The sequence below is a fragment of the Bradysia coprophila genome, unplaced genomic scaffold (assembly GCF_014529535.1).
Source record: "Bradysia coprophila strain Holo2 unplaced genomic scaffold, BU_Bcop_v1 contig_297, whole genome shotgun sequence".
NCBI lineage: Eukaryota > Metazoa > Arthropoda > Insecta > Diptera > Sciaridae > Bradysia > Bradysia coprophila.
The window spans coordinates 22,897-46,680 of NW_023503555.1; the positions used below are offsets into that span (position 1 = coordinate 22,897).

Below are 23,784 nucleotides of genomic sequence, written 5' to 3' on the forward strand. Positions count from 1 at the left end.
TCCCTTCCCTTAGAAATTGCCTAAGGTACCGTCCAAAGTTGGAGTTATAATAAATGACACAGTTATATGCCACTATTGTAGTAGATAGTCAATATGGTAGTAGATAGTTCAATATGATATGACTGCATATAGCTGTATGTGACTGTATATAGCTCTAATATGACTGTATATAGCCCTATATGAACGTATATAGCTAAATATAGCTGCATGTAATTCAACACAGTTATATGTAGCTCAACACAGTTATATGTAGCTCAACACAGTTATATGTAGCTCAACATAGTTGTATGGAGCTCAATATAGTTGCACAAAGGTCATGTCCCTAAATATAACAGTAAACGGCTCAATAATGCTGTATCAATAAAGGGTAACGAAAGAATTATTATCGTTGATTATCGGCTGAGAATTGTGGATATAAAACATTAGGAACCTGACGAGACTAATACCTTTAAACTCATTTTACATCTCTGGACAACAAAAAAAAAATTCCTTGCTCAGGAACTCCAATTCGCGAATCAAAAGCCAATAAGACCCATGTACTTCGTATGGGTCTCCATAGTGAGATGGGTGTACGTGTAAAACTTGGACATAATTTTTAATTATATTCGTTCTCTCGAAACAAACCCTCAGACGCATTGTCAACTGTTCCCACTTTTTTATAATTGCTTTCAATTGACAGACCCTTTGCATTGGTCAGTTTAGGCTTAGCGGAGCAGAATTTTATGTGCACAGCTAAGCAACATTAACGAAATTAAATGGTATTTCTGTGTGTGTTTACACATCATGTCTATACATCGCTCTAACATGTAGCAGAAAGTTAAGACATTTTCGTAGAGAAATATTTATTTTATTTTTGTAGAAATTTTCATATAAAAGTTGTCGTTATAGAATTTGACAAGCAATTTGTGGATGTTTGTCGTGGAATTTGAAAGTTATGTTTTACATGGTGCTAACATTTGAAGCTAATGCAATTAACTTTGGGCCATGTGTGATGATTTTATGAAAGTCAGATGTAGACAGGAGGAAAAAATGTGTTCATCTAAGTGATAAATCGGCAATAACATATCAATGAGACCATCACTATCGTATCTACTACTTCATTTTGATTTAAGTTCTTTCAATAGATTGATTTTAAATCTTTTACTTCATTTTGTGAACATGTTTTTGCTGTATAAGGCCGTATTAGTCAGAGCTGATCGTTTAATCCTGCAGTCGTTATCGATAACAGATGATAGCTGTCCATAACAGGTTTGTCCTTGTTCCATGTGAATCAGAGCGAATCAATTACTTAAACAGAGGGGATCATGACAATGTTTACACTTTTCGTTGCACCTCTTGTCCTATTTTGCCTAATTGGCGTTAAAACTATCGTCAACCAAATGATTTATAAAGCAGTAGCATCAGGTGGCATCGAGTATTGGCTCTTGCTACTGGAAATTCACAGATTTTAGAAGGGGAAAACTCGTCAAAGAATGGATTCTTCAAATATAAAGCAGAATAGTTTTTGAATGATTTTATGTTTGTTGACCTTATTCTTAAATGTAGACTTTAAGTCAGACCCAATATAAACAGATAATAGTAACTAATCATCTGTTATTGATAGCAATGACAACAATACTCAACGACGTCCGGTTAGAGTAGTTTTATATAGCGTAATGTATGTTAAAACAAATGAAGTAAAAGATTTTGTATCAAGCAACATCGGTGATACTTTGAACTTAGGAAGTAACAGATTTCTAAAAGATTAAACTCACCAAGAAAATTGTTTACTTTCTTATACCATTGCTCATATCCTAATTTTGTGGACTGGAATCTGGTTTATTTACCAAAGGGAAAGATTAAAATTTTAGGAAACGACATCATTGTTGAATTACCCTCTGGGGCCATCTCGATATAGACTTTTTACCACTCCCCTCCTCTTCGTTCAAATTATCGATATAGACTTTTTACCACTCCCCTCCTCCTCGTTCAAATTAGCCCAAATTATAACCGTCACGTATTTTCAAAGTCGAACACCCCACTCCACCTAATCGTGTGATGCTATTTGTGAACAGTCCCTTAACGCTGTTTCATACGAATTTGAATTGGTAATTGATGCAATTGCTACAAAAATCAAAAAATCTTCTAAAGACTCGTCGTAACGACAAGAAGTCAAATATTTCGTTATTTCAATAAAACAAAGAAAAATTTGTAAGAATCCGTCTTGTAACTTACATTTAACACTACTGTCGGATTGGCGTGATCTCCTCTTATACGATGCTTAGAACATATATATATCCATAACACATACCTGCAATTAAAAAACAGAAAAGAAAACATTTAGTGATAGGATCATCAGTGAGATCAATTCAAAAGTTATAAAATGAAATTTTTATTCCCACTTCTTATTCTTTTATATGACTTAGGTGGTACGTGACTCTGACTCATATTACTATAGAGGTTCGCTCTTAAAATTAGTTTTTAATTGGCAATAAAAATGCAATTGTGGCAAAAGAAACGTTACAAAATTTAACATCAAATGTCCAGCAAAAATTGTTTTTTCAACTTTTATACATCAGAACAGCACACAGTTCAGCAAAGTCTTCGTCCGCACAACCGTTTAATATCCGAAGCACTCTCAAAGGCGATGTGCTCTCATTACACCAAGTCCGTCTTTTTTAAAGTTTTAATAACTACACTTGATGACGACGACGACCATTAATACAAAAAAAAAACGAAAAGAAAATTTCATCGCAGCAGAAAAAGAACTGAACATAAAATTGTAAAAGGAATAGAACCGAGAAGAAAGACGGAAATTAAGTTTTACTTTGTAAGACATTTATTCACTTCAAATGTGTATAAAATGGCATCTCAGAAATTGTTTCGCATCGATTCGCTTTAAGAAAATGTCACCATTAGCACACTAATCAATCTAAATCAGAAATGAAATGAAAAATAAACTTGCAATAAATTTATTACTTTCGTGAACACATGTACATTGTACAACGTTAATTTACTATGTGTTGTGTATGGTGTGTTACCATCTAACCGTTCTAATAACAAAAATCCACACAACACTCCGAGTGCGTGTGCTATATAAAATGTTCTATTTATTGCATCGATGCTGAAGCTTTTGCTCGTTGCTGTTGTATGGTATTATTGCGAAATATGTATGCTCGAACTCCTTCAGAATAAGAACCAAATTATAATCTTATTAGCTGTTAGCGAACGAGTATTATCATCCGAAATAGAGTCAATAAATTTTTGAGAGACATTTAAATTAATTTGTGGCCACTTAATTCATAATTCCCTACAGATTCAAGCAATTAAAAGTGTTTTATGGTTTGATGACAATTTGCCAAGATGGGTTGTCAAGTGTTTGTTAACGTGGATGTTACTATTGCATTTTACTTATTGGTTCTAACATTGAGAGTAGAATACTTGTTTCGAAAACACACATACACCAAAACAGTTCACTTTCATCTTTGATGGGATGTTTACGAAACATAATTAGACATATCAGCCGGCAACAATGTTGCAACATTTTAAAGGCGTTTGACATTGATCAATTAAGTATTTACGAACTCTGATTCGATGGTTTTTAATTCAAAACATTGCCTCAGCTCGTTTGCCAAACGGTGCTATAAATTCGGAACGGCACCGTAACGAATCCGACCAACATAGTATCATGTACGATTCAATTAAATTCCATCCATTCTCTCGTACATTATGTTCGGATTTATGTCATGTGCATGGCTAATTTCTTTGCACTTGTCGTGGCTCGAGGGAGCATCTCGGTAGATGGGTGTGTGAAGCAATTTATTTTCGATGAGAAAGATGGAAATTATTCATGATGAATGGTTCAAAATTGTACTCATTTTTCGTCCAACATAATTGTTTGACAAACAATGTTTGTGTGCCACAATTAAAATGTATCACTTGGGTGGTTTCCACTTCAGATCGACTGCAACGTCAGAACTTTTTATTATTTAAGTTGTAATCCGGAACTTTCCACCGCATTATGGCTATGGCTAAAGAAGCTAGACTTAACGTTGACCTAGATTTTAGTATGGTCTAATGGAGACCAATCGTCTCAGTTTGCAAACGTAAAACTGAGTGTTGTAATTGTGCGAGAACGTATAGTATTATGCAACAGAAACCGTACAACATAAGTACTCTGTTTTGGTCACTTAGGACCGACGTAGCTACTAAAATTATGTCTAGACATGGATTTGCTTCAACTGTTTTTCAGCTGGTCCACTCATGGTCCACTGGTGTTAACACGTAAGAGCTGTTTTGTTTGTATTAGTTGCCCAGCTGAGAAACAGCAGAAGCAAATTCATGCCTCCATTTCACTGACGTCAAACCTTTTTTTTTTGTTGAAGGAACCCGTGACCAGACTACCTTCTACAGACTATCATCTGTTATCGACAGTGCGACAACAAAGTTAAGTGATTAGCACTGAGCTAATTTAATCTTATTTTGCAAAATGTTAGTTAAAACTAATGAAGTAATCTTTGTCTTTGGTACCTGGCTGTACGTTACATTTTTAACGTTGCGGTTCTTGCAACGGATCATCAAAGTACCAAATGAGTCAGTGTAATGTGTTGTAGTGTGCTCGTGGACATGTAATTTGAAATGAAAAATTGGTGCACTGGTGGGAGCCGAGCTCACAATCTTCACTCTACCGTGGTGATGCTCTTACCACTTGAGCTACTGGGCACACAACCGCAACGTTAAAAATGTAACGTACAGCCAGGTACCAAAAACAAAGATAAAGTACTAGATTTTACATCAATATGTTGAAAATAATGAAATCAAATGAAGTAACAGATTCGAAAATAACTAACTAGATGTATGTATGGACGGTCCTCATTCAAATATACTTTCTTTAACCTTTATCCACTCATATTATTGTCTAATTCTTCAGTAACGTCCAAAATGAAATGTAATTACAAGCGAAGTAAGATCAATAAAATGATAATTTATAGCAACGATTCGCTGAATTAGGATTTTCCCTTTTTTAAATTATACAATCAATACACCATATACTTACCACGAACACATACATGCAATATAATTGTATAACTGTGTTGCAGAGTGTATAATGAAATTAAAAAAATGTTTCCATAAATTTGTCAACTACACAATAAATTTGCCCAAGCGAGTTTCAGTAACAATTGCTATAATTCAACGTCAGTAAAATAAAAAGAATTTGTTTTATGAATTCAGTTTCATCAAAAATGAAATAACACACAAAAAAAATCACATTTCATTACAATACGAAAATAACAATTACGGTTGAACGCGCAACAATTTTCATATGAAATTTTCATAATGGCTAAGTATGACCGATCATTATTATATGGATCTCTAGGCTCTCTATAATACGTTTCAAATGTTTCTGCTCTAGAAATCCGTCCATAGAATCATATTTTTGTCTCATCGCATACAACATTATAATTTGTTAAAATGATTTGTTTTTTCTTTCTCTCTTTTTGTGTGCTATAGTGATGATGATGGAGGTATGTGGAGGTATGAATATTTGCGGATGAAGTAAAAAAAAAAACAAATAAAATGCTCAAATGAAAAATGCACTTTTTCCTTATAAATTATAATGTTGACGACGCGGACGGGGCATGTAATACACTGAATTGAAGAGAAAAAAAAAACTTTCACTGTGTAAATTATACATTACATTTTTCGTCGTTGATGAATGCAAATTTTGATTTCATCTGAATGGTTATGATATGCGTGATGATGTGCGGTTTTTTCCGTCAATGTATAAATCTCGTTCTGTCCTATGAATCGTAATTGAGTGGGTAAATTAGAAATTTTTACCGGTGAGCGACTATAGACCGCAGCTGAATAAAAATGTTACCTTGTTCAAACAGCACTTTATAAGTTTCTTTTTTTGCGGTTTCTGTTCCGACTAAAATCGAACACAACTGGATCGTTAATTCTTTAAAGTTTATTGTATACACACTTTTGCACAAAATCGATTTTTGAAGCACTAAATACTAAATTTTCCAAACGAGCGGAGCAAGTGCGTAAATTTACGACATTTTATACAAAAATCAATTTTGTGCACACACCACTTTTCCCAATGCAGTGACAAAAAGTAAAACATTCATTGTCAATATTGAGACAAGTTCTATACATCTCAGTGATAAATGTCGACATATTTTTCGATTGGTGGAATGTGACATGTGACATGTCGAGAGACGTTTTGGGTAGATATTTGCTCGACTTTTCTTAGTCTAAAAGAAAACTCAGACCATGAAAGCCTTTCTTGAAATTTTGTAGTTCTTATTTTCACTCGAGGTAGTACCTCGATCACCCTCTAAAAATTACAAACGGTTATTCATCTGTTATCGGCAACAGCGACAAAAATAAACGACTAGGCCGGACTTGTGCTTTTTTTAAAGAAAGATGCAGCTGAAAGAAGCTAAAGTAGAGGATTTTTCGTCAAACATTGTCCGATAAATTAATAAAACTGAAGTAGTAGATTCCCTGATTATGTAGCGATACGCCTTCTGTTTGTTAAACACGACAGTGTGAATACCACAAGCAATTGATTTGAAACGTTTACTAATACAAAGGCACAAAACGCATTGCGACATCCATTTCAACTTTGTCTAGGTCTCTTCTATAAATGTATTTGTGTCTCGACAGCTACGGCCTGTACCTTTACACTGCCGTGGTATAGCATACAAGACTATCTTTGAATCTGCCACTATTTTTTAAAAAATATTGCAAAACTTTCCGTAACCAACCAAAGTGATGCAATTTTTCAGCTGGTCAACTCTTGCAACCTCACTGCCTAATAGACTGTTACGATCAGAGCGAGAAAACCGAAGACTAGTTAATATAACTTGCCTTGGGGTACTTGTAAAAGTATTTGCTTCTCTTTCAACGTGGTACTTTGAGAGCGAGAGGACAGAAGACCAGTTTATTTTAACTTGCCTTGGGGTACTTGTCAAAATATCTTCTTCTCTTTCATCATAACAGTCTATACGTGTATGTACGAGTTCAATTAAGCGAGCAGTAGTTTAAACACTTTTAAGACAGAAGGGCTGTATATGAAAGGACCAGCTGAGAAACAGCCGAAGCAAAATAAATTTGTGTATTAACAATTTAGAATTTGTTAACCAATCGAAACTCGAAAACAGACCACTTTTCAATTTTTCACAGAAATTCCAAATCGAAGGCATCTCACGTAAAAGCATCCCCTCATCATAAATGGCATACCTATCTGAAGCCATACAACCAAAAACATTGAACGGTATGATAATAAGACGGAATTTATTCGCTTGTTCGTTGTCTGGTGTTTGGTATTGAGCACATTTTTAGGCAAACGATTTCAAAATTACAAATCCGCATTTCGCTGAATGCCGAAACTTACACAGAATTGTAATTTTTATTGTGGCAGAAGGAAGAGAGAAGAGAAAAAAAAACATTTCATTCGGTTTATTCTCATCTTGCATCAATAAAAGCCTTCATATTTTCAAGACAGTGTAAAAAAAACCGTATGCGCTGCACATTTGCTCCAATCTCCTCATTTAAATATTTGGTTTTTATGGCATATGCATTTTTACTTTATATTTTATTATAAAATATGCGATCGTAAAAAAAATCCAGAAATATACACATTTTATAGCCGCACATAATTCAACACATGAATTGTAAAGCTAAACTAAAAGCTGCGAATTTTGTTCAATGACTTTGAATGAGGTTTACGACATTTCGGTTTTAATATTTGAGTATTCAATTTTAAAATGAATATTAAAACAAAAACAAAACAGAAAAAAATTGTGCAAATTTATATTGCAATCTTCACCGCGCCACTCTGGGATGCTGTTAATTATTATTCGTTGGTTTGCTGTTAATCATTTTACGTTTCGTTTTTCATAATTTACGTCAATAATTGCTCACACAAATTGAAACGAAACAATGAATTTTGTGCAACCAACTGAATAATTAAGCAAACAATTTTTATGCCACTTAAAATTCCATATGGTAATGCCGCCCGGTATGTCTATGTGATGTACTATGTCCACGTCCACGTCCACATCATCTGTGTGATATTTTTGGAGGAGGCCCTTTACTAGAAACTTTCTAGTAGAAAGTCCGATGAAAAACATCCTTTGAAAATTTTTGAAAATTAGAAAATTCTCAAAATCGAAAAAAAACCCTGAGAAAACTAAAAAAAAGTCACTGAAAAAATCTTTAGAAGTCCTCGAAAATCTACCAAAGAAAATCCTCTTAAAATCGTAGATCATCCTTAGTCATCGAAAATCCTGTGTCAAGGAAATTTACTGCATTACTGCAGAGGAACATTCTCTATTCCTTCTAAGTACTAGGAAGACAGGAGCCTACAGTTATTTGTACATCAAGGGAGAAAAAGTTGCAAATTTCATTTCGATGGTGTCGCTACTCTCTTGTTACAAGACACCTAAGAAAATGAAATTTCAAACTTTTTCCGGAGGTCAAGTGAACGTTTTTCACAACAAAGGCTCCCGAAGTTTCAGCTTAGGTGAATAAATGACAATTTTCTCGACTGTGTTGTGAAAATGTATATTTCAGTTAGCAGCTAACATCACAGAGAAACCGAGAAGGTGTTAAAATGGAGATGTTGATGTCACATGAAGAATGAAATTTTAAAACAAAATTTGTATGTACGGCACGTTAGACACGTTGTCTAACAATTCGGTATTTTCTGAATTCGTAACCTTGTCAGGCACATCAGATTTTCAAATGGAAGTTTTATTTACTTTCTCGTTTTATACGGCTACATTAATTTGATAGTTCTACGATGTAGAGCACGCTGAGATATATAATACTAACCACGCTCTCGTCCCTCCACACTTGATCCTCCAATTTTCTCAGCCTTGATAGACATTTGTCAATTAAATTTACTCAAGTTCAATGCACGGATCGGGTTCAGGTTTCAGGTCGATCTGATTTAGTACAGGTTTAACTGAAACTTATCTTTACCTGAGGCCGTACGATGGGTCACAGTTTCAACCTGATGAAGATATTTTACCGCCGAAGTGAACACATCAAACATTCATTCTAGTACTTATAATAGCGGAGTGTCACAGTTGTGTCGAAATATTTTCTGTGTTTTTGTCGCGACAAAAATTTTCCATACATTTTCGGGAAATTGTCTTGTCATTTCCCTATGAAGGGCCTTAAATCAGGATTTCTCAGTTCCGGTTACTGTCAAAATGAACGCAATGAATTAACGGTGCTCGAACAAACATTTCGATAGTACCATGACAACGTGGCTTGGGTTATAAGAGGCAGAGTGCTTTCAGTTTATTTGGTGCTATCCACACAAAGCCGTTTGATTCATCTGAAAATGATGACCACAAGAGGAGGCGAATAATTAATTTCTCATCGTTAGCACGATAAAACAAGTCAATCAAATTAAAATCATTATACACACAAAAAACGAAGGTAAAAAACAAAGACAAAAATACCAAATTGTATAGAAAATAATCGTCTCTTGCAGATAATTTAAAAATGATTAATTTCACAAATTTGAATTTTAAATGAGGTTCTTCTCCTTCTTGTTTAAAAAAAAAATGTTTTTTTTTATATCTTCCTTTAGTGTTGGTTCTGAAGTACATATTACATTTTTCTTGCCTTCTTTTCTATAATAATTTTTTTTTGCTGTTAGAGAATAATCAATTCCATTATGAGCATACACCTTTTGTCTCTCCGATATTAAGCTCGGGGTATAAAACCGGTGTTATTTCTGCTATAAACGGAAGATATTTTTCAATTTAATTATGTTTAATTTAATAACGAAAATTTAAATGACTTTTTAATTTGAATGGAAATGATATTTCGTCAATGGGATGATAATATAGGTCACATGAAGTTTTGAAAAATGTCGCGTTTTTTCATCAATTTGCGACAGATTAAGTACAGTAAAAGGTGAGAATAATGTTCAACATATAATATAGGCTTCACTAATCTGTGGTATGCATATTACTGAATATCAAGAATGAAAATTGAAAAGAACTCACTTGTCATGCAAATAAGGTTTCGAAACTGTGAGTCAAGAATGGTCTCTCGCTCTCATACACTTTTAAGTATAATGGCAATAATGGCAAGCTTACAGAATGTTGATGACATTGTCATCTGTTAACGACAGCAGCGGGAAAAATAAGCAAAATACTCTGACCCATGCGATCTTATATAATAGTGAAGTGTATGTTAAAACTAAATTTGATCTCAATCGGTTGAAAATTGCTAAATCAAAAGAGGTTACAAATTACGAAGAAGAATTCTGGGTACCCATTCCTTACATTGGAAATGCTTCCAATAAAGTTGTCTACGGAAACAGCTCAAATGGAAAGTAATTTTCATTCCAGGAATAAAAGTACAAAATTTTTTAAATAGCATCAAAGACAAAGAAGAGAAAGAACCAGCAGGAGTATACAAGATTCCATGCAGTTCTTGTGATTCAATTGGGTGAATCACTACGTTTTGTGGAAAGAAACGAACCATCAGAACAGTCGGAGCGTTTGCTGCGACTGAGCCCCGTACAAACCCGTATATCTATTGCGTACGTGACCCTAGTGCGTCTGTCACCCTACTTTGACCGTAAGCCTATGCGCCGGTTAAAGTAAAATTATTATGTAATGTGTACATCTTAGAAATTGCGCATAGCGCAATTAAGAAGCCCCGTACGACGTTCCTTTCAAATAAAACAAAAATTTCAAATAGCCCTAAAATTTTAATTTATTGAGTATAAATACACATAGGGCCTAGTATCGGCCTCAGTCCGAGGATCCAAATTTAATTTTTTTTTTCAACTACATTCTATTCGGCCTTTGATTACCTTCCAAATGAAACAAAAAATACGAAAAACGGATGAAATTTGCTCGAGTTATATGTAAAATACACATAGGGCCCTAGTAGCAGCCTTAGTCCGAGGACCCAAATTTATTTTTTTTTCAACAACATTCTATTCGGCCTTTGATTACCTTCCAAATGAAACAAAAATTACGAAAAACGGATGAAATTTGCTCGAGTTATATGTAAAATACACATAGGGCCCTAGTAACGGCCTTAGTCCAAGGACCCAAATTTATTTTTTTTTTCAACAACATTTTATTCGGTGTTCGATTATCTTTCAAATGAAACAAAAATTACGAAAAACGGATGAAATTTACTCGAGTTGTATGTAAAATACGCATAGGGCCCTAGTAGCGGCCTTAGTCCGAGGACCCAAATTTAATTTTTTTTTCAACAACATTCTATTCGGTGTTCGATTATCTTTCAAATGAAACAAAAATTACGAAAAACGGATGAAATTTACTCGAGTTGTATGTAAAATACGCATAGGGCCCTAGTAGCGGCCTTAGTCCGAGGACCCAAATTTAATTTTTTTTTTCAACAACATTCTATTCGGCCTTTGATTACCTTCCAAATGACACAAAAATTACGAAAAACGAATGAAATTTACTCGAGTTCAATGTAAAATACACATAGGGCCCTAGTAGTGGCCTTAGTCCAAGGACCCAAATTTAATTTTTTTTCAACAACTTTCTATTCGGCGTTCGATTACCTTCCAAATGAAACAAAAATTACGAAAAACGGATTAAATTTACTTGAGTTCTATGTAAAATACACATAGGGCCCTAGTAGCTTTTCACTTCTAAGGCCCTAACTCACGGTCCACTCCCCTGATTTTAAAACACTTTGTTTTCCTGGATTGGTATTGACAATATCTATCATTTGCCGTGTCATTTACATTTCCATCGTTTATTTTAATATAAATATCACCAAAAGACCTTAAATCACTTAGGTGGCCCTAACTCACGAAGGGCTGACCCGAATATGCCCATCTTCGAACTTAGCCTCACTATTTTGACTATCTTTCAGGGAAAAAAAAAATTTGAAATCGGATTTGATTTACTCAAGATATCGACGTGACAGACGGACGGACAGACGGCCCAAATTTTTATTGCGGATTCGTCATCTATGAACATAGGCAAACACTTTGCCCTTACCGTCTGCTTCGAATTCCATCAATTACACACGGCATCGTAATCCTATAAGCCCCTTCGTACTTCGTACGGGGCTAAGAACGATCACGAAGAAAATGTAAGACGACGTGAATACAAAAAATCTGCAGTAGCAAGACATGTGATACGTAACAAAAATCACCAAATCGATTGGGAAAATTCAAAAATAATAATAAAAGAGAGTAATTACCATCTACTTAGTATCAAAGAAGGTTTAGCAATTCAACATCAACAATACAACGGTAATTTAATGAACGTGGACAAAGGTTTAGTTTTAAGTCGAGCATGGGCTTCAATAACTCCAAAGATATCAGACTTCACTGATTTCACTTAGCAATCCTTTCAATATCATTCACATTTTATTTCCTGAAGACGGAAAGCTCGGAAAAAATAAAAAATATTTCAAAATATAACCACGCATCCAGTTATTAACAATGAATACATATTACTTGTTTTCTTCTGCTGTATAAAGTTTATTGATTGCTGCACACTGAGGAAATTTTTAAAAAATAGGAAAATTCTTGGGAAAATTGAGAAAATTGAAAAATTTAAGATTAAGGAGAAGAAACTACTACTGACTAGTAAACTAGTAGACGAGATAAAGTTCCATGAGCTCAAGCTATTACAATGCAAAATTTCGTTCGCCTTATGGCAAGTTCTATTCGCTACTGACAATCGTTTTTCTATCAGTTTAAATTGAAAATGTCCTTCATTTATAGCATACGCATGTATATCTTGTATAAGTCATCAAAACACCGATCAATAATCATGTTACCGATGTACTTTGTACGAGTGCGACACACAGAATTGGTGACAAAGTTGCATGAACCTTGTGTTCACGAATAATATTCGTCGAATATTTTTTTTCGATATTTCCTGATATGCAGTGACTACAATATAGAATTGAGTCTGACTATTTCCTATATATAACGCAAATTGTCGACCCATTTATCGTTGCTCTATTAAACACTACAGATTTTCATTTCTTTCAAACCAGAGACTCAGAGAGAAAAAAAAAGCGGTATCATCGGTTATTGCTGTATAGGAATTATATAGGAAAGTGTAAAAAACTGAACTACAGAAAACTATGCCAAATTTTTGTAATTTTTAATTTTAAATAAACGAAACGTATTGCACTCGGTTAACCTTCAAAAGCCGTGTATTGTAAAATGAAAATATAAATTTAAATTCACCAAGTTTATTAGTGTATTAATGTCTTCTTTTTCACTATTGAGTATGATGTAGAGGAGAAAAAAAAGCGACGTTAGAAGAAAAAAAAATGCAAATCCCAGTTTTCGAACATAAATCTTTGAATGTGAAATATAAAAATGTGCTCACATTCATCGTATGTATAACATTTTTATATTAAAGAATTTCAATGTTGTGTTATAACGGCTCAACCGTTTAATCTAATGTGGCATTTTGGCATTACGATAGAGCATTTTTTTTTATTTTACTTTATATATTATGACGCAAACGAATCGATCGGTTTGAGGAAGCAAGCGATATGATAAATGTATTAATAATAATATTTAAAAGCCGAAAAGATTTGTTTTTAAATTTTTTGAATATCAGCCAGGGATGTCAGCATAATGTTGAAAATGCAGACGTATCAAATGAACGGATGAGTTGGTCAACTGCTAGCGAGAATGGTGATACAATGAGTGTTCCTCACTTATTAAGTAATCAAGGGCCGAATCTACATGACCAATGTTAATTCGACATCTGTTATCGACAAACATGACAACTTCAATGACAAAATCAAAAATATATTTTTAAACAATTGAAGTAAAAGATTTTGTATCAAACTCTATGCTTAAAACAAAAGAAGTGACATATTTAAACGATGACTCTTGCCGTTTTTGAAAGGATTTATGACCATTTCTCCCGAATCGAATTTGGCCACGTTCTCAGAGTATAAGCCTGCCATCATAAAATGGTTCGAATCGAGTCAAAATCATTGTGTCTAAGCCATGATCATTGACGATGTGATAAAATAGTGTATGTATCGTTCTAAAAATGGACCGATAAGTTATTCATTGCCCTTAGGGATCATCATATTGTATGTGACGCGTGTGAAGGAGATACAGCATACGGATAAAAATGTGCTAGAAATAGATGCAAATAGTAATGACGCGTGACATACTAAAAGGAGTATCAGTGAGTACACAAAAGATAGCTCATAATATTCACCAACGAAAACCTCAAACCAAAAAGGTTGGGGCGCTGACGACATATACCTGAAACATTTATAAATCGCATCATGGAACTACGGTGATTTTTTTCAAGGCAGAGTTTATTTTCGGAATTTATTTTTTGTAATCTTTGAAAAATTTTGAAAACTCCGAAAAATTCTGACAGCTACAAAAAAATTCTAAAATCTCCGAATAAAATCAGAATTTTTCGGAATTCTACGGAAGTATTACAGTATTTCCAGAAACAAGCATTATCAGACTTAACGTCTATCTTAAAATGTAATTATTGGCGCTGTTTATTGAGTTAACTTCCAACTTAATGTGCACATTAACATTAAGTTGGAAGTTACCTCAATAAATTCAGTACACGAATCTCTTCACAATCGCATCAAATCTTCAGTGCAATACAAATTTTCACCGAAATTAATCCAGATCGCCCATCAAAACTTTCCACGTGTAATTAAAACTTTCTTTTTCGGAAAAGTATTCACTGCCCTGGTTCTTTTTTTTTGTTACACCGGGTGCCAAAAAACTTTATGCCGAAACCATTATCGTTCCCGACGGGATCGTATAACAGTTTCTGGTTACTAAAAACCAGAAATAATTCCGAAAACATTAACTTAAAATGGAGAGAATATATGAAGCTTAGCCATTTAGTTTTATCGTTTATTTTCCAAACAAAATAAACAAAAAGTTAAATTATGAAGCAGGAATATAACAACAAAGTTACACATAAACCTTTACCCATATGCATCATCACGGGCGCGCGGCATATAATATTATATTTTGCCACCTTCATTACTTTATATTCCGATATAATATTCAACAGCATTGTTCCATTTATAGAATCAACAAAACGGTTTCGTTACATTCTATGAATAAAAAAGAGCATTACTGACCGAATAATAACTGTGCATGTAATATATGCTTATTGGTGATTATGCTTTTCAGAATATTTTTTTATATAAAGACCTCTCCACGGACCGTATTAAGCACTGGGTTAAATACTTTTGCTAAGTCTATTGCAACGTGAATCAAAACTTACAAATTTCAACTCGTGATACTTCAAATTCAAAGAATGGTAAATGAGGTGCTTGGAAGACTCTTCACTTGATTTCCGTTGAATGAGAAGCAGAACGTTCTAAATTATTTATTGTGTTGCTGATGTAGTCCACACATTACATAAGAGTACGTTATTATCGGGCACTTAATAGTTAGCTGTTCGTTCGTAAGTTTTGTTATTTTTGAATTTATTAGTTCATGTTTTTCATAACTTTATGAATTTAAAATTTTAATTCATAAGCATCCAGAGTACTTAATACTCTGCCTTTTTTTTTAAACAAAAATCATTCTTCTCTCCGTTGTTACAGCTTGGCAACGAAAGATTAATAAATGAATTGCGAATTGATCGTAAATTTGATTATGTTAATTTGATTCTAATTCTTTTTAATATTTAATTTCATTCATTTATACATTGTATTTCATTGTGTGTCATTGAACTCTCTCGCTTAATTTAATTTTTTTTTCCTCGTCGAGAGATAAATATTATTTCAGAACGTGAAATGGTTAGCGTTGTATTTTACTAAATGACTCATCTGTATAAAAGGGTCTTATCTTTTACCTAGTTAAAATACGAAAAATAAATTAATGTGACACGAGACTGCTTTTTCGAATACTGTCGCTTTGAATCAAGAATTTAGTGTTAAGAATATTTTTTGTCGTAAAACTAGTGGTATATCGCGCCATCACCGGTTATGGAATAGTCTATTGTACACCGTGTTGCATAAAGTCGATTTTTGCAGCAATTTAGGACGAAATCAAATTGTGCAACGAGATGCACACTCTACTTTTTGACATTGACAACTACATTAGACAACCTCCGAAATAATTACAAAACATCAACATTAACGGAAATATCATTCATTTCGATACTAGTAAATATGTTAAGAGGGCAGACTAGGTGTGAAGTAGGCTATATATTGAAAAATTGGTTTTAAAATTAATGTAGACCATTTAATGAAAATCTGTTCCAGCAATTAGATGAGCAATATGTTTATCTATCTCTAAAAAATGAAAAACGATTTACAATAAGCAACAGTTGGAAGAAAACCGATTTCCAAAATATGAACGTCGCTTAAAGTTAGGCTATGCAATATTTTTTTGGAAATCGGTTTTCTTCCAACTGTTGCTTATTGTAAATCGTTTTTCATTTTTTAGAGATAGATAAACATATTGCTCATCTAATTGCTGGAACAGATTTTCATTAAATGGTCTGCATTAATTTTAAAACCAATTTTTCAATATATAGCCTACTTCACACCTAGTCTGCCCTCTTAAATAATTTGGTGTTGCCCTAAATGCAAAGAATTGCAAAGAAATATTGTTCCCATGCAAAAAGGCTTCTTAGGAAATGTGTGCATTGCAAATTATGTGGCGCATGAAAAGCTACATATTCGTCCGTTGAAACGCGTACACAAAAATTTGTGGCTTGGCTTCTCGTGTCAACGAAATTCCCACGAAAACTGGATCGTACAACTTTTCGTCGCAATGTTGGAAATTAATGTGAATTCAGAAACATCGCACGTATCGCAATAAGATCGGTAAAAATCTGTCACTTCTTTGTTCAAAGTCGCCTACACTGAGAAAAAAGATTACTTCTGACACGTATAAAGTGTGGTAAGGAAGTTATACGCTAGACACGTATGCGTGCTATTTTTAACTTCAATAGTTTTAACACATGTTTTCCTATATAAGGGAAACTCAGTAGGAGTTCATATTTTTGTCATCGTTGTCGGTAACAGATGAGCAGCCGTTTCTAAAAGGTGTTTTTTCGGGATTTCTGCTAAGATCTATAATAAATTTCTTCCTTTTTTTATTTATTGGCACAAAGAGATTTTTAGAGAACAGGTGACAATTTGTATTGTCTGGTGCCGGTGTAGTCTCGCATGCCACGCCTCACCTTTAGCATTGCTTTATATTTTCATTTTAGAAAATTTTCTCGTTTTTTCCTGAAGAGCATTTAACAGATTTGTGTGCTCTTGTGTAATTTTTACGTGAAATATTCGTCTGGGAATGGAATGCTTCTTGAGTTTGTATTCGTTAAAAATGTTTGGTGTTTTTCATTTTTTTCTCAAACGATATCTAAGTAAAATTCCAACTAAAAAAATCCGCCCCCTCCATCACTAATTATAATTGCACCGGAAAGCTTTTAATTTACATACACAACAAAGTCACATAGAAAGCTACAACACTCAATGCAACATTTTTTCCCTACCGTAATGTAAATGCAAATTTTAATTTATTTAAAACCAAGCTATCCAAAACAGGATTAAAAAAGGATCCAAAAGTTAATTCGAACTAGTGAAATGCAACTGGATGCAGTTGTATGTGTAACACCAGGAGTGCACAGAGCCAAAATTGTAAAAGATATGGTTCGAAAAGTTCATTAACCCCCGACTATTGTTTACCGCTCTAATCCCAAAAACTCAAAATGTATGTGCTTCTTAAGCCTAATAACAAAACACATCCGAGAAAATCCTTTTCATTTCACATATAAAAGGGATTTGCATTTAAATGTGATGTGTATGAAGAAAAAGAGTGAGAGAGTTTTAGAGCAGCCAGCAACAACACGAGAAAAAAAAACTTTTATCTTTTCATGTAAAGACAACAAAATACTTGGTTATAATGTGCCTTTATCCGATGTGTCTCTATGCTTCAGGAGTACACTCGACGGTACATTGGTTCACATACAAGATATTAATATATAAAATGAAAAAATAAAAAGATTTTTTTTAACGTACTTTAGTATAAGGCAGGGCCTATTTCCAAACATTTTGAGGATTCACAAGAATTTTCGAGAATTTTAAGAATTAATCAGGAATCAAGAATGAAGAGAATTTTCAAGAACTTCAGGAATTTTCAAGAATTTTTAATTTCCAGAAATTTCCCTAAGGGCTCAAAAATTGTCGAAATTCTTGATTTCAATTTTGAAGAATTTCAGGAATTTTTAAGAGATTTCGTTCTTGAAATTGTCGAAAATTCTTGAAAGTTCTTCAAGAATTCCTTGCATTCTCGAAAATTCCTCAAATTCTTGATAATTAGCCCTGATCTACACTGAACTTCTTTCAAAATTTCTTTCTTTTATTTCAAGAACTTCAGGAAACTGAATCTGCGAAAATAGGCCCTGGTGTAAGGGAAAAAAGACCTGAATCACCCACACTCTCTGTTTTACTATTGTAAAAAGATTTTTATATTTCGTTCCTGTTTTTCAGATTTGCTGATTTTTTTTTCCTTCTCCACCGTATACATCTTTTACTACGTTCTTATGTAGTGTTGACAGGGCAGATATGTTTGTAATATGATGTTTTGTATGGTGCGAAAAACATTTTTATTTCTTCAAATATATATTTTAAACCAAAAAGATGAAGAAGAAAAAAAAATAGGAAAAACGAAAAACCCTTTGCTATGATTTCAGTGGGATATACAATATTATACACACGAAAAAAAAAGAGTTTTCTATTCAACGCTATTTTAAAGTTATTGTAAATATACATTCACTCAAATGCATACGAATCCATTTTACTCCGTACGGGATTTTTTTTTACTTTGGTGTTGTTGTTGCTGGTTGGGATGAAGGAACGAATTAAATGGATATCTGAAAGCCCGATAATCATAAAAACATAAATATTTGATTCGTATGGCCTCTTTCTCTTTCGTTTTCCCAATCTCTTCACCTCATACACATACACTCAGATGTTTCATCATCGGAATATCCCACTGGGAAAATATGAAATTTCCTATTTTTTTTAAGTTGTTCGGAAAATGTGTGGAAAAAAATCCATGAATAACAAAAAACCATACACCAAACATTCGTCGAGTGTAATATACTGTGCTTTCGAATATCGAACTAAAAAATAAATGTTAAAATTTAATGTATATCCCTCGTTAGAAGTTCAATTGCTATTTATGGGATGAATATTTAATGAATGGGAGCATCCTTTTTTACAAAATTTATTACTTAAATCAATAAGGTTGGTATAATGGGAATTTCACAAATGTTACAAATAGCCTTGGTAATGTACTAATAATTGTTTTAACCAAACAATCACTGGCAATTTGTTTTTTAAATACTGCACCTTGTACAGAAACTAAAAAAAATAATAGAAGTTGCCAGTGCCACCACTTTACACGGACATTTCGTAGGGCGCAGCGATTAAAGGAAAACGAAATTGTCTATTTTGGGGGGCTTTACACTTTTGAAGGAAGATAGGTGTTTATTCAAAGTCAGTAGCCAGATTTTCACGATGTATTTTTGATCAGGAATTTTCACCCCTCCAATAAAATATTGTTCTTAGAAGTGGACAGGCATATAGCGCGAACCATTGGGTTCATTGGAATACCAGATACAGTAGGGCATTTTTTCGAGAAATAAAGTTCCTGAAAATTCTAGAAAACATTTTTTAAGAATTTCCAGAATTTTCGGGAATTTTGAGAAATATCAAGAATTTCAATTCGTCATGGCAAATGTCAAATTCAAAAAATGTGGAAAATGTTTGGTGACCTTTGACGTTGCTAATAACGTTCGTTGATAAGATTATAGTGAGGTGGAACATATGTTTTTGGTCTATATGCCATATTGAACACAACCAATTGATGGAAAATGATAACTCGAGTTTATTCTAACGTAACATATGGTTTTGGGTTACTATTGGTAACGTCTTTAGACAATGTAACAATTAAATTGAAAGTGTCCTGTCTTTGGGCAGGATATGGGGCCTTTTTGGTAGGTCGAAATGCTAAACAACTGCATTTAATTACACTTCTCGTCATTCATACATTCTTGTATAGAAATGGTTAATCATCTGTTCTCAACAGCATTGCCAAAAATAAGCGATGAGCTCTGGCCTGTATTGTCTTATATAGAAAAATGTATCTTTAAACAAGTGCAGTAATAGATTTTAGAAACACTCGGCGAAACTATAAACAAAATAAGTAATAGATTTGTTGGATTTAATGGGAATTTGCTTGCCGTTTGTAAAGTGTTAGTCACTTTTTAATGGTTATTATAATGAGTTATGTAACAAAGCTTCTGATGGTATAGTGGAGAAAACTCTGATCTCTGAACACCGATCCCCATCTAACCCACTGTGCCACCAGAGAACATTCCAAAAGTGGAAAACTGTTGCCGGGTGATATTATGGCCTGCTAATGTTACCCACGAATTTTATCCGATAAAATTCTCTCAAAATTGAATGAAATTGAATTAAATGAAATTAAATTATGAAATGGATTGTGGTTTGGGAATTGAAAATGTATTTGCTCGCACAAAATATGATTATGTCCGTTACAAAATGTTATTTCTCGAAACGCCGGTTTTAATTAATTAATTAGTTCATCATAAAGGAAAAACTATATTTTTCCAATATACTCTCAGGTGTACATATGCGTGATCAAAATGACCAATTGATTTGTTATTATTTAATCGGCATGTTACATAACTGGTTTTACGAGTATAATAGAATTTGAACTGATGTTTTTTTTGTTGGTGTGATGATCTACGTGTATACATACCATACATACGTACACAGTATATAATGCTCATAAAATGGTTCTTACGTTTAATTTTTCCTTTCCAAACCGTGTTATGATTACACTGAATATAATAAAACTGAAAAGTAGCACAATACCAATTATTTATAAGCGCATAAACACGAACATTGTGCCTAAGTTGAAAAGAAGTCAATTTGAAAAAAAAAAAGATAGAAAAATATCTCTATAACATAATCTGCTGTGTGTGTACGACTTCTATGTATCCGTTTGTATATACGAGCTCTAAGCCATTGACACGAAATAATGAGAATTTTCTGTAAAAGATAAATATGCAAAGCACATTAATTGATTTCAATATAATCGTTTCTTAACGGTTCATGAGTCCTTTTCAGAAAGGAATCGTATTTTAAATGCACGAGAAATCGATTTCTTTCATTCACAAGTTATTCTATTTCGGTTTATTACAGAAAAGAGCCTTCACCGTCTTTAGAAACTCGGGAAAGACATTCGAATTTCTGCTATTTCGGTTTTGGCCGGTACAGAATACAAGGTCTAATACATTTGCGTTCGACTCTGCAACATTGAGGATTGACCTATGTTTCCATGGGCAATGCTGTTTGTCTAGAGATGACGAGTCAGCTAAAAAGAGTCTGTCCATTGTTGCGATAACTCGAGCAAAGCGCAACCGATTTCAATAAACTTTAAAGACGAGCTGAAGAAAGAAGAGGCTTTTGAAACGATCTCGTGGGTCCGCTAAACCGAATGTTTATTATTTAAATAACGAAAACGAAAAATATGCATAACAAACACCGACCTAACTTATCATTCGATATAGTTATACATAATGGTACGAGTGAACCAAATGAACACAGCTGTTGTAGAATACATAAAACTTGTTTGATATGGTAAGTGACTTTAACTTCGTTATATTTACATGTGACCGAACAAAATAAAAATGAGTTAAGTTATAATGAAGCGATTTTCCTATCAATCATAAATCAGCAAAAAAATTATTTTTGGGAAAATACGTTAGACCCATAATAAAATTTCCTATGTGTGTAATATCTATACGAATCGGGTACATAATAAAATACGAAATCACTTTAATGACAAGGGAAATTTTCAATATTATAGACAAGCATATGCCGAAATTCACATCAGACCGATTGCGGTATGAATGTTCTTCTCTATGGAGTGAAATATGTTATTAAATTATAAAATTGTTGCCATAATTACTTACTATCTATTTTCGTATGAGTTTATTGTTTCTCCTCTGGGTTAATAAATCATTTCATCGTTAAGCTCACTTGATGCAATTAGTGATGGAATGTCACGTATACCAGCTCCTTTTACGAGCTGTGGTGACTAAGTGAGTAAATGAGATCAATTCTATTTTTTGATTTTCTTTTCGCTTCGAAGCTACGTATCTCAACAGAGAACAAACTGAAAATTTGTTCATTCTTATATTGGTTGCAATAAACATTTGGCTGATAAATGAGAAACTTTGCAAAGTCTACGGATTTGTGGTGGTATCGAATTAATCTTTCACTGATGACAAGCTTTTAATGTTGGCTTTCTAATCTGTTACTTCCTTTGTTAATCAGACAGATCGTTACAAAATCTTCTACTTCATCGGTTTTAACATCGATTTTGCTATATAAGATCACATTGCCAAAGAACATAGCTTATTTGTGTTGGCGGTGTCGATAACAGATGACAACACCGGTCGAATCTTTATGACGTAGGACAGTAGTAGGACAGTGCTTAAAAACCGTTTCTGCCACTGCTTCCATCTGAGAGACGAATGCAATGCATTTTAGAATTACAAGAAAATTACTTTTTTTGCCACATTTCTTCAGTCTGATGAATGAAAAAACGGCGACCAGAATTATCGCCCAGGGAATTATCGCCCAAACAGATTTTTTCAAAAATTAATTGGTATTATCACCCGGGGAATTATCGCCCAGGAACTATCACCCAGCTCGATGGAAATTATCACCCGGGGAATTTTCGCCCAGGAATTATCACCCAGCTCGATAGGAATTATCACCCAGGGAACTATCACCCAGGAATTATCACCCAGACTAAGTGGGAACTTTCACCCGGGGAATTATCGTCCAGGAATTATCACCCAGCTATCTGGCAATTATTCCCCAGCTAGTTAAAGCTGAGGAATTACGGCCCAGTAAATTTAGAATTATCACCCAGCTATTTGAAATTGAGGAATTATCGCCCAGTGAATTTGGAATTATCACCCAGCTATCTGAGATTGAGGAATTATCGCCCAGTGAACTTGGAATTATCACCCAGCTAACTGAAATTGAGGAATTATCGCCCAGAAATTTGTGTTCAAAGTATTACCGAGTCAGCAGTAACTTTTCAACTATGTTAAAAGATTTATCACATTTTCGATATACACATCTTTTACTCCTATTAATTTGGTAAAACATTATCTATAGTAGAGAAAGATAACTTCCTCAGTGTGTAAACTTTAATGCGAATTTACGTCTGATCTAATCAATTGTGCACCTTCTTGTGTTAATCTCATTCGACCTAATCGATTGTGCATCGTCTTAGGAGAATGCACATTTGATTCAATCGGTTCACCTAAGACGATGCACAATCGATTGAATGAAACATTTAGGTTAACTAATTGTGCATCAACTTAGAAGCACCTACAATTAGTCTAGCAAATTGTGCATCATCTTAGAGGCATCTGCAATTAGTCTAGCAAATTGTGCATCATCTTAAATGGATGCACATTTAGTCTAACTATTTGTGCATCAACCTAGAGGCATCTACAATTAGTCTGGCAAATTATGCATCATCTTAAATGGATGCACATTTAGTCTAACTAATTGTGCATCAACTTAGAAGCACCTAGTCTAGCAAATTGTGCATCATCTTAAATGGATGCACATTTAATCTAACTAATTGTGCATCAACTTAGAGGCATCTACAATTAGTCTGGCAAATTGTGCATCATCTTAAATGGACGCACATTTAGTCTAACTAAT

The 23,784-nt window shown here is 33.7% G+C and overlaps 1 long non-coding RNA gene across 1 annotated transcript in view; it reads right to left on the bottom strand.

The window, feature by feature from the left end:
- Positions 1–308: 308 nt before the first annotated feature.
- LOC119078600 overlaps positions 309–23,784 on the bottom strand; it is a 74,981-nt gene continuing 51,505 nt past the window's right edge. Inside the window, exon 3 of the long non-coding RNA XR_005088035.1 lies at positions 309–2,290. This is a non-coding gene — a long non-coding RNA (uncharacterized LOC119078600). The remainder of the gene's footprint in view (positions 2,291–23,784) is intronic.